Here is an 11,348-nt window from a genome sequence, read left to right as displayed (position 1 = left end):
GCCGTCAACTAGGCAGTGCCGTCTAGCGACACCCAGGGGAAGGGCCTTCTCTGTGGGGGCTCCCACCCTCTGGAACGAACTCCCCCCAGGACTTCGTCAACTTCCGGACCTCCGAACCTTCCGTCGCGAGCTTAAAACACATCTATTCATCTGTGCAGGACTGGATTAGATTTTAAATTTTATATTGTTTTTAATAGGTTTTATTATTTATATTGTTTTTAAAAAATTGGGCCATGTAGAATAAGCTTTTTAACTGTTATTTTACTTTGTATTTATATGTACCTTTTTATTTGCCTGTGAACCGCCCTGAGTCCCTAGGGAGATAGGGCGGTATACAAATACGATAAATAAATAAATAAATAAATAAATAAAAAGATGAGATACCAAGGGGAGAATCAAAACCGAAGAAAATTACATGGACAGGAAAGGGGAGCAAGGTCACATAATCAGCATAGATTACAAGGTAATATGTACTAAAAGTTTGGGAAATATTTAAATTTGCAAGAGATACCACAAGCAAATGAAAAATGTGGGTTTGTTGGCTATGTTAACTGGAGAGCCAAAGACATGTGCACTATGAGCAGAAGATGATGAGCTGGCAATAGCTATTGGGGAGAAGGTAGAACTTCTTAAGAAGTTAAGAAGGAGGACTCATGCAACTGTAGGTGTGTCATCTTAAAACTGGCAAATGTCCTCCAGCAAATGGGTGAGCACTTGGTAAGTACTACAATTAATGAGAACTGGTTGAGTTGAGTTTGCTGCTAAATTGTCTCAAATGAATATCTCCTGGTTTGAGAGAATTGTTAGATCAGTAATTCAAAGGAATGTGGTTTTCAGGGACGATTCTTAGATATTCTCTTTAGTGCAATGGTGAAACGAGGGGCTAGATTATTTTGCTGTTAGATGGAGTCACAATAGGCCGAATAGACACGTCCAAAGAGTGTTTGCTAATTCAGAAGGAGATTATTGATAATAGTATCAAGTGGAGTGCTGCAGGTTTCTCTCCTGGCCCTGTAGTTTTCGACATTGTAAGAAAGCTTGGAAAAGAAGGGAAAGGATAGCCAGCAACAGGCATGGGTTTCACTTACCTTTGCTACTGGTTCCCTCGCTTGCGCTCACTTTGATGACGTCCAGGTGGTTGGGCAGAGCCTCCCGCTGCCGCTGCTACAAGTTCGCTTATAGTAAACTCCTCCTTTGCTATGTAACCTCAAGGAGAGGAGAGGTACAGGTAGTCCTCACTTAATGACCACTTGTTCAGCAACCGTTTGAATGTGACAGCATTGAATAAACAGTCGTTATGAACGGTCCTCAAAGTTCCAGCCATTGCAATATTTCTGCGATCATGTGATTATCATTTGTGACTTTCTTTGTTGGCATCCTATAAGCAAAGTCAATGGGAAAACTGGCAGGAGGTCACAAATGAGGATCTCCTACACCCATCCCCGCCCCAGAGCAGTCATCCCGAGCCTTGCTATGCTTATGCCATGTTGCATCAGACCCTCCTGCTGCCCTGCATCAACTTACTGGCCTATTGGCAAACCACTTGGGACTTGACAATTTCTGCTGGCTTCCCCAGTGACTTTGCTTGTTGGAAACCGTTAGAAAGTTGGGAGGAGGTCCTCACTTAATGATCCCCAATTCAGGGGTGAAATGCTCCCAGGTCGGACCGAATCGTGTAGCAATCGTGACTGGTAGTTCGGTGATCCGGTAGCGATGGCGGAGCAAAGCTCCTCCCACCCACCCGGGTGCCATTACTTCCTGATTTTAACCAGGAAGTAATGTGTTTTTTACCTTCTGCACATGCGCAGAAGATTTTGCGCATGTGCAGAAGGTCTGTGTGTGCATGTGTCGCGTGTGGACTTCCGGACCAGTAAGGAAGGGAAATAGATTTCACCCCTGCCCCAATTGTTTGCTTAATGATAGTAATGACTGTTGGGATTGCCATGTCTAAGTGATGCAATCATGTGATGTCAGTCTTTACAACCATGTTGCTTAGTGTCAGAAATTCTGGTCCCAATTACCATTGTTAACCAAGGATTACCTGTACATTGGGTACTGAGTTTCTCATTGAATATTGAGTTTCATTCACCAATGATATAAACTTAATCACACAATTAAGCTTCTCCCACAGAGAGGAACAAGTGACACAACTTTTTTCCTTCTTCTCAAAAGCCTTATGAGCCGTGGTGGCACAACGATTAGAATGCAGTATTTCAGGCCAACTGCCAGAGGTTTGATTCAGCCTTCCATCCTTCCGAGGTCAATAAAATGAAGACCCAGATTGTTGGGGGCAATATGCTGACTCTGTATACCGCTTAGAGAGAGGGCTGTAAAGCGCTGCGAAACGGTATATAAGTCTAAGTGCTAGTGCGACTATCAGGAATCTGAATTGCTCTTGACTGCTGCATCAAAAAGCAAAGGCTGGGAGAAGTAATGCAATATAGACATAGGACATGTTGCTGGGCTACACTACAGATAATAATAGCAATTAAAGAGGACTCATCACATAGTCTTGACATTTTTATTAGGGAGGGGAACACATTGTCTGATTTTCAGGTTCAGGGCACTTTTCAGTTTTAGTAATGGAACAGGCAGACCAGAATCAACTTAGCAAAGAGTCTGAGTAAACTCAGATATCAACCGCTTGTAGAGCAGTCCTACTGCAGCCGACGGTGAATTCCGGCTGCAAGGTCATTCTTTTCCCTGCTGTCCTGCACTGTCAGTTTAGAGAGAGCAGCAGATATTTCCCTATATACTATTTGACTGTATCAGGGTCATCCAAACTATTAAAGGTACCATCAATTCTCTTCTGTTGTGGCTGGAAGCAGCAACTTGATGGGTACATTTATTGTAGCCTCAGATTTATTGTTCTAGAGCCACCTGGGGAGTGTCCTTGTTGTACTAGTGAATAAAATAGTGTCGTGTCTTATCCTTTGGGAGAAACAGGTTTGCTGTTCCACTGGCTTTCTCTCCCTTAGCTGCAGGCAAACTACTTCTCCTTTTGATTTTGTCAAGTCTTTAATGCAGGCTGAAATAGGTTTCGCTCTTTATATTTTCTGAAAGGGTAATTATGAACTGGTTTATTATAATCAGAACTATTTATAATTGTGTTTGATGGGTTTTCTGGCTTTAAAAAAAGTGCTAAAGATTCCCTTCAGTTGAGCCTGGTTCCTCGTCAGTGGTGGGTTTCAAATTTTTTTTACTACCAGTTCTGTGGGCGTGGCTTGGTGGGCATGGCAGGGGAAGGATACTGTAAAATCTCCATTCTCACCCCACTCCAAGGGAAGGATACTCCAAAATCCCCATTTCCTCCCTATCAGCTGGGACTTGGGAGGCAGAGAATAGATGGGGCCAGGTCCAGTCAGAATTTTTACTACCAGTTCTCTGAACTACTCAAAATTTCCACTACCGGTTCTCCAGAACTGGTCAGAACCTGCTGAAACCCACCTCTGGTTCTAGTGACTGTAGGGTCCCACTCAAATTAGCAACAGCATGGTTTAAGACTGCCTTCTTTGGAATTCTTATTTTTAAAAAATATTTTGATCCTCGTCTACAGTCCTCTGTTTTTCTTGTGGTGTTCTATCCAAGAGTCCCAAACCTGCCATGTTTTTGGCAAATCAACTGGGATCAGGGAGGTGTTGCTTCCAGCTGTTGGCCATTTCAATTAAATGACTACCTACAGCAGCTGATGGGATTATTCACTGATGGGAAACCACTCTCCGAGGTCCAAGCAAACTGGTCTCACTACAAGAAGACCATCCAAACTGGACAAAAGAAATAATGGTAAATTAAAATGTGGCTTACACCATCTCAAAGGTTCTATGCAAACATTTCTTGTAACTGAAGCATTCTTGTATAGGTAGAGAATTAGGCCATGGTCTTGATCAGTGGTGGGATTCAGCCAGTTCGCACCACTTTGGGAGAACCGGTTGTTAACTTTCTGAGCAGTTTGGCAAACTGGTTGTTGGAAGAAATCATCAGGGCAGAGAACCGGTTGTTAAATTACTTGAATCCCACCACTGCTCTTGATCCTGCCCAGACATGATACCCCCATGTTAATTCAGTCACTAATTCCTCATGTCCTGATAGCTCTGTTCTTCAGTTCACATGGTGATCAGTGGTGGGATTAAAAATTTTTTACTACCGGTTCTGTGGGCATGACTTGGTGGGCGTGGCTTGGTGGGCACGGCAAGGGAAGGATACTGTAAAATCTCCATTCCCTTCCCACTCCAGGGGAAGGTTACTGCAAAATCCCAATTTCCTCCCAATCAGCTGGGACTCAGGAGACAGAGAATAGATGGGGGCGGGGCCAGTCAGAAGTGGTATTTCCTGGTTCTCCGAACTACTCAAAATTTCCGCTACCGGTTCTCCAGAACTTGTCAGAACCTGCTGAAACCCACCTCTGATGGTTATCCAGTACATAAGCGGTGTATATAAGTGTCTACTAAGTACAAAAGTTGGAAGGTGGGTGACCAGGTATGCAGGCCCACATGAGAGTTTGCCCCAAGAGAAATGGGCAAGTACAATAATTTGAAAACCAGTCTGTGTTTAGGCAAGCACTGATACACTGTAATAAGAGACGGAACAGGAAAGGAGAAAACTATGAATCTGTCGTGTCCCACTCCTCCGCTGACGGCCGGGTCAGGGAAATCCAAATCAGGCGTGCCTCTGCAGCTCTGCCAAAGTCCTAGCAAAGTCCTCAGGGCAGGTAGGAGATCAGAAAGTGACTTCAGCAAGATATGTTTAGACTTTGCCTGACTCAGAGAATGCCAGAAAGCAGATCCTTTATATAGGCCATGGGGTGTGGCTCCATGACTCAGCACTTATCCAGGCCTGCCCCTCCCTAACTTCTGTTGCCTCCGCCTATCAAGTCTTCTGACGCGAGGGTCACTCCAATCGGCAGCTGTTGGTAATTGACCTTCCTCAGGCTCACATGCTGTGGAGGAGGGGTAGGGGTCTAGTTGCTCCGTTTGCCTGGGCATGGAGCCAGAGCTGGGGGCTGGAGATATTTCCTCCTCTTCAGCCTGTCTGGGCATGGAGCCAGGGCTGGGGCCGGGAGGCATACTAGAACATTCTTCCGTGTTCGGAAGCAGATAAGCAGGCCCCGGCTGTGGTGAGATTGGGCGAGACACAACAGAATCTCTCTTTCTTAAAAATCCTGTTACCACCTTTTTCACCTTTATACATCCTGTTGAATATGTTCCTGAACCACATTAGCCTCTTGTTACACAAACAAGTGTATATTGTCTTCAAGTCTCATACATATATTATACACTGTCACGCAGATCACCAAACTTTATACCAACATAAATTAAGTCATCTTAAATGTGCCACCAAGATCTTAATGCTTTAAGTTCTGGCACCTTCTTTCTCTAAAGATACAGGTAGCCCTTGACTTACAATTTGGCTAACACAGACGTGTGAAACATGTGGTCCTTGGGCCGAATCTGGCCTGCGATAGGCCCAGAGTTGTCCTGTGTGGCCATCCCAGAGAAGGCTAGGAACCAGCCCATGCTGCCCCAGCCCTGGCCCACAGTGGCCTTGCCCACCAGTGGTGGAATTCAATTTTTTTTTACTACCAGTTCTGTGGGTGTGGCTTGGTGGGTGTGGTGTGGCTTGGTGGGCATGGCAGAGGAAGGATACTACAAAATCTCCATTCCCACCCCACTCTGGGGCTAGCCAGAGGTGGTATTTGTTGGTTCTCTGAACTACTCAAACTTTCTGCTACTGGTTCTCCCGTACCTGTCAGAAGCTGCTGAATATGTATTCCTCCAGGGGAAGATTACTGCAAAATCCCCATTTCCTCCTGATCAGCTGGGACTCGGGAGGCAGAGAATAGATGGGGGCGGGGCCAGTCAGAGGTGGTATTTACCGGTTCTCTGAACTACTTAAAATTTCCACTACCGGTTCTCCAGAACTGGTCAGAACCTGCTGAAACCCACCTCTGATCTGCGCCCAATTGTACCGATAAAAGAGAGGATCGACTTATCTCTGCTTACACATTCTGGGATGAGAAATCAAAAGTAGGCTGATCACCAAAGTTTTAGAAGAGAGTAGAACTTTAATGGGTCTAAAGAGATGTTATTTACAAGGTTTAGTCGAATTTTTTATTTTTTTGGTAGTAACAATGACAGGTGGCAGCAACAAGTCCCAACACTGCAAATTTTGCCACTTACTTTGCAGTTACTGTTCTTGCATCTCATTAACACTCATTCTCCACACTTCCTCATTCATCGGTGATACTCCGCACCACCAATTTAGATGCTCCGGTCCTGGCTGAAGGAAAAAAACAAGTGTTTTTTGCTCCCTATTATTGAAAATTATAAAAACACAAAGACACAAAAGAGAAAAAGAAAGAAAGGAAATGGTTTGGGCCAAATTTGTGTGGGGGATCAATATTCAGGTGGACCTCAACTTACACCCAGTTGTTTAATGACCATTTGAAGTTACAATGGCACTGAAACAAGTGACTTACGACCAGTTCTCATTGTCAGGCCTGGAAACCATACTAGACTTTAGGGTTCCAGACGCTGCCACATTTTTCCCCTGAGGGGAAGAAGGGGGGGTTGAGGGGTATGGTAACATTCTTCAAGCGGTCAAGGTCGGATGGTGTTCACATCTGCAGGAAGAGTGGCAAGAAGATATTCAAATGAACTGGGAGAACGTGGGACCATGTGACCAGCAAAGGGGTCAGGGGGGTGGGACTCTTGGGGTTTGTATAACTGGGAAAAGGATCCGGAAGTTCAGTTTTGGAATTTCACTCATCGTGTGCCAGTTTCCTCATGCTAGTAAAGAACTCTGAAAGACAATGGCTTCTGAGTTTTTTTTATGCAGAAGAGGTTTTTCTGGAACCCTGACACTCATACTTATGACCATTGCAGCATCCCCATTGTCACATGGTCAGATTTTGGGTGCTTGGCAACTGGCATGTATTTACATTGTTTGCAGCATCTTGGAGTCCTGGGATTGTCATTTGCAACTTTTGATTACATATCCATGTGGATGCTGGGCGAAGTTCAGCATGATGTTTGTAAGTGCGAGGACTAGGACTATGTCTCTTTTTTCAATGTCGTCTTAACTTCAAATGATTGCTAAATGTTAAGGATTATCTATCACGAAAGAGCGGACATTCAGAAACAATATTTGACTGGCTTTTTACCAAACTATGCAAAAGCACCCATCAATTTTTTTTACCAACATTCTTGGTGGCACAGTGGTTAGAATCAGAGGTAGGTTTCAGCAGGTTCTGGCCAGTTCTGGAGAACTGGTAGCGGAAATTTTGAGTAGTTCGGAGAACCGGTAAATTCCACCTCTGACTGGCCCCGCCCCCATCTATTCTCTGCCTCCCGAGTCCCAGCTGATCGGGAGGAAATGGGGATTTTGCAGAAACCTTCCCCTGGAATTGGGAGGGAATGGAGATTTTACAATATCCTTCCCCTGCCACGTCCACCAAGCCAAACCCACAGAACCGGTAGTAAAAAAATTTGAAACCCATCACTGGTTAGAATGCAGTATTGCAAGCTAACTTTGCCCATTGCCAGGAGTTCGATCTTTACCGGCTCAAGGTTGACTCAGCCTTCCATCTTTTCGAGGTCAATAAAATGAGGACCCAGATTGTTGGGGGCCATATGCAGACTCTGTAAACAGCTTGGCAAGTGCTGTAAAATGCTATGAAGCGGTAGAGAAGTCTAAGTACCATTGCTATTCTCTCTCTTTTACTAAATTGAATGAGTACTGATTAACAAAAAAATAAGTAGGTATGGAACAAATTCACATATATGACCGTGGAGGCTGCTTATCCATTTTGTTACTTTAAAAAATAATCCAGGAATTTAAATTCCACCTCTATACTTCTTTAGCAGAGAATAAACCTTGTTTTAAAGCAATGGGACTAACTTGTCATGTATAGCTTTTGTGATACTATTATAACAACCATGAGAAATTGGCATCTTGAAGTACAGGAAATGATATCACAGAAACATTGGGAACAATTTAGCTATGTACTGAGATCATGTTTAGAAAAAAAGAAAAAGCAATGCAAGCTGTCAGCCAGTGTATTGTGCTACAAAGAAAGAAACATAAAATGCATTAAAAAAAAAGATTATGGGAAGAGAGACATGGAAGTACTTATCATTTTTGGACAGGTAGATATAATACCTTTGATAAAACTGTATTATTGCCTCTTGAATACTGGAATACTAACATATTTTATGAAGCAGAAAGAATTGTATCAGAAGTTTTGCTGGATGTGGTGTGTGTCTGTGTGTGTGTTTGTGAGTTCATTAAATATTTAAAAACTTTTTTTGTTGGCCACAGGAGAACATTCGTTTCCACTGTCTGTACTACTTGCAGTGAAAGGAACAATAACTCTAGAGCAGGGGTCACCAACCTTTCGGACCTCAGGGACCACTAAATTAATAATTTTAAATCCCATGAACCACTAATATGATCTGCGTAATGACCAGCTGAGTGGGTGTGGCTAGGTGGTCATGTGACTGGGTGGGTGTAGCCAATCGATGTCACTCATGTCGAGGGGCACTTCGCCAGCCTCTACTCAACCCTCTCCTGCCAGTCACTCCTCGCCTCCCCGACTGGGCTCCTTAGGGCCCCAACAGGAAGCAGTTGCTGGAGCTAAGCAGCCACCGCAAGAAAGAGTTGGCAAAACAGCTCAGTTCAAATTGGATCAGACCGAGAAGGAGGCTCAGCAGAAGCACTTCACTGAGGACTAGGAGCATAGGCTTTCCAAGCAGAGGGAAGACCTGTGGGAGTGCAAGGCCAGGTATCGGCACTTGGAGGCTCAGCGGGCTGAGATGGTCAGCCATTTCCAGGCCATGATGCAGTCCCACTGAACAAGGCCATCTGGTTCTTTGTCACCAGCGGCACTTTCCTCCAGCCTTCGCCTAAATCCCCGGCACCAGGAAGTTGAAGCAGACCCTCAAGTCGGAATTTCTGCCCCCTCCGACCCACACAAAAAGACCCCGAAGGAGGAGACTCTCTGCAGCAAGCACTTATCCGGCCTAGTGGCCGTAGTTTGAGGACCCTTGATTTGGTGCAATATAAAAAATGCAAATAATTTTTCTGCAGATCACCAAAATTTTCTCACGGACCACCAGTGGTCCACATATTAGTTGGGGACAGCTGCTGTAGAGTACAGGCATCCTCAACTTACAACCCACTCGTTTAGCAACCACGTTCAAAGTTACAATGGCACTAGAAAATGATTTATATCCGTTCCACGCACTTATAACCATCCCAGAATTCCCAAGGTCACTTGATCAAAATTTGAGCGCTTGGCAACCATCACGTACATGTAGTCCTCGGCTTAGGACATTTCATTTAGTGACCATTCAAAGTTACATTGGCACCGAAAAAAGTGACTTATGACCGTTTTTCACAATTAAGACCTTTGCAGCCATCCCTATGATTGTGGGGCCACAATTCAGATGCTTGGCAGCTGATTCATATTTATGACTGTTGCTGTGTTTCAGGGTCATGCAATCCCCTTTTGTGACCTTCTGACTAGCAAAGTCAATGGGGAAACCAGATTCACTTAACAACCGGGTTACTAACTTATCAGCGGCATTGATTCACTTAGCAACTGTGGCAAGAAAGATCGCAAAATGGGTCAAAACTTCAGCATCCCAGGGTCATGCGATCACCATTTGGTTTCCAACAAGCAAAGTCAATGGGTGAATCCAGATTCACTTAATGACTGCTTAATTCTCTTAACTGCAACGATTTCCTTAACAACTGTTGCAAAAAAAAGATCGTGAAATTGGGTGCGACTCACTAACAACTGTCTTGCTTAGCAATGGAAAAGTTGGTCCCACTAGTCAAGGATTACCTGCATTAGCTACAGAGCTGGATTGTTTCCTCCCCTTTGGTCAGAAGAGTAACAATGGGGAGCAAAACAATGGATGGAAACTAACCAAGGAGAGAAGCAACTAACCAAGGAGAGAAGCTTGTAGAACTAAGGAGAAATTTCCTAACATAAATGCAATACAGGAATAAGTATGAATGTTCCACAGAGCATTTGGTACTCTTATGTGTATAAGATTAGAGTTTAATTTATGTTGCATTAGCCAGAGGAGAACAAACACCATGTGAGATATTTCCAGCCTCAGGTGGCAAATATAAACCTTGAGACTGAAATCTGAATGGCAGTCGGGAAGGGAACTCATAACCATTTGCAAGAACCTACAGGACAAGTGATGGTAGCAACAAATACAGGATGTTGCATCCAAGCTGCTTGAGCAATTCAAGGTCTGATTCCTGTATTATTTTTAAGAGAGGCAGAAAATACTGGACATCAATGTTCTGTGTCACCATTAATTTACTTTATTGGATTAGTAAAAACTGTTCAATTCAAAAGGATTGTGGCTGGTGTATAACACGCATACAATGTATACAAGATGAAAAACAGTAATTAAGAAAATATGATAAGCAACATATAAGAATCAAAATCCCGCCCCCCTATTTATTGACAAGAGCCCTTGTAATTTGCTTGAGCTCTGGAGAAAAAACCCTCCAGGTATTATTTTTAAAATAAGACGAGGGTGAAGGCTATGAGAATCTCAGGGCAAATGCTGTCCTAAATGTCAAGAACAGGGACAGAGAAGAACTGTCAGATGTCAACCATCATTGACATATCAATGGGACCAAGAGATGCTTGTCTCAGTGACATGAAACAGAGATGTCAACGCAAAAGTTACTGTAGCTGTCAGGGATGGGTCTTAATTTTCAGGTTCAATACTCACACGTGTATTTAAGATGGACTGAAAAATTCAAAATTCTCCTGCTGTGGTGTGTTGTTTTGAGCACATCTTCAATTGGCAATTTGAAGGGCCCCGTTGAAGTGGCACACAATTCAAGATCATGCCACAGAAATAGTAGAAGGAAAATAGACTACTGATTGTGTTTCTCTCGAGTCAAGAGACTTAATTGCCTTAAATTAAGCAATCCATGATTTAAAACAACTCTCTTAATCCCTTGTTTAATCCCAAACACTTGCTCATTGGTTCTAAAAGGGTTTGAAGTCCAAAATTTTTGAAGACACTGAGTGGTTTGCTTTCCCTTAAACCTTTAGACACAGAAATGAAAACTTGGCCCAAATGTATGCTTGGCAAATAATTGGTGCTGGATCGTTGTATCTATTGTCAAAAGGGGAATGAGAAGAGAAGACACTGTGATCAATTGTGCAAACAAAAGGTGTGTGTGAGACTTTGTAGAGTAGATCACTTACTGGGCCTTTAAAAGGCATCCTGTATCTGAAAGTCAATTTTAGAAATTTAAAATTAGATACAGTAGTGGCCAAAATTGTGGAAACTTTTGGAAAAAGTTTTTTTCTA

The sequence above is a fragment of the Ahaetulla prasina genome, chromosome 3 (genome assembly GCF_028640845.1).
Source record: "Ahaetulla prasina isolate Xishuangbanna chromosome 3, ASM2864084v1, whole genome shotgun sequence".
Classification (NCBI taxonomy): Eukaryota; Metazoa; Chordata; class Lepidosauria; order Squamata; family Colubridae; genus Ahaetulla; species Ahaetulla prasina.
The sequence above is the reverse complement of the archived record's forward strand: the minus strand, read 5'-3'. Positions refer to the sequence as shown.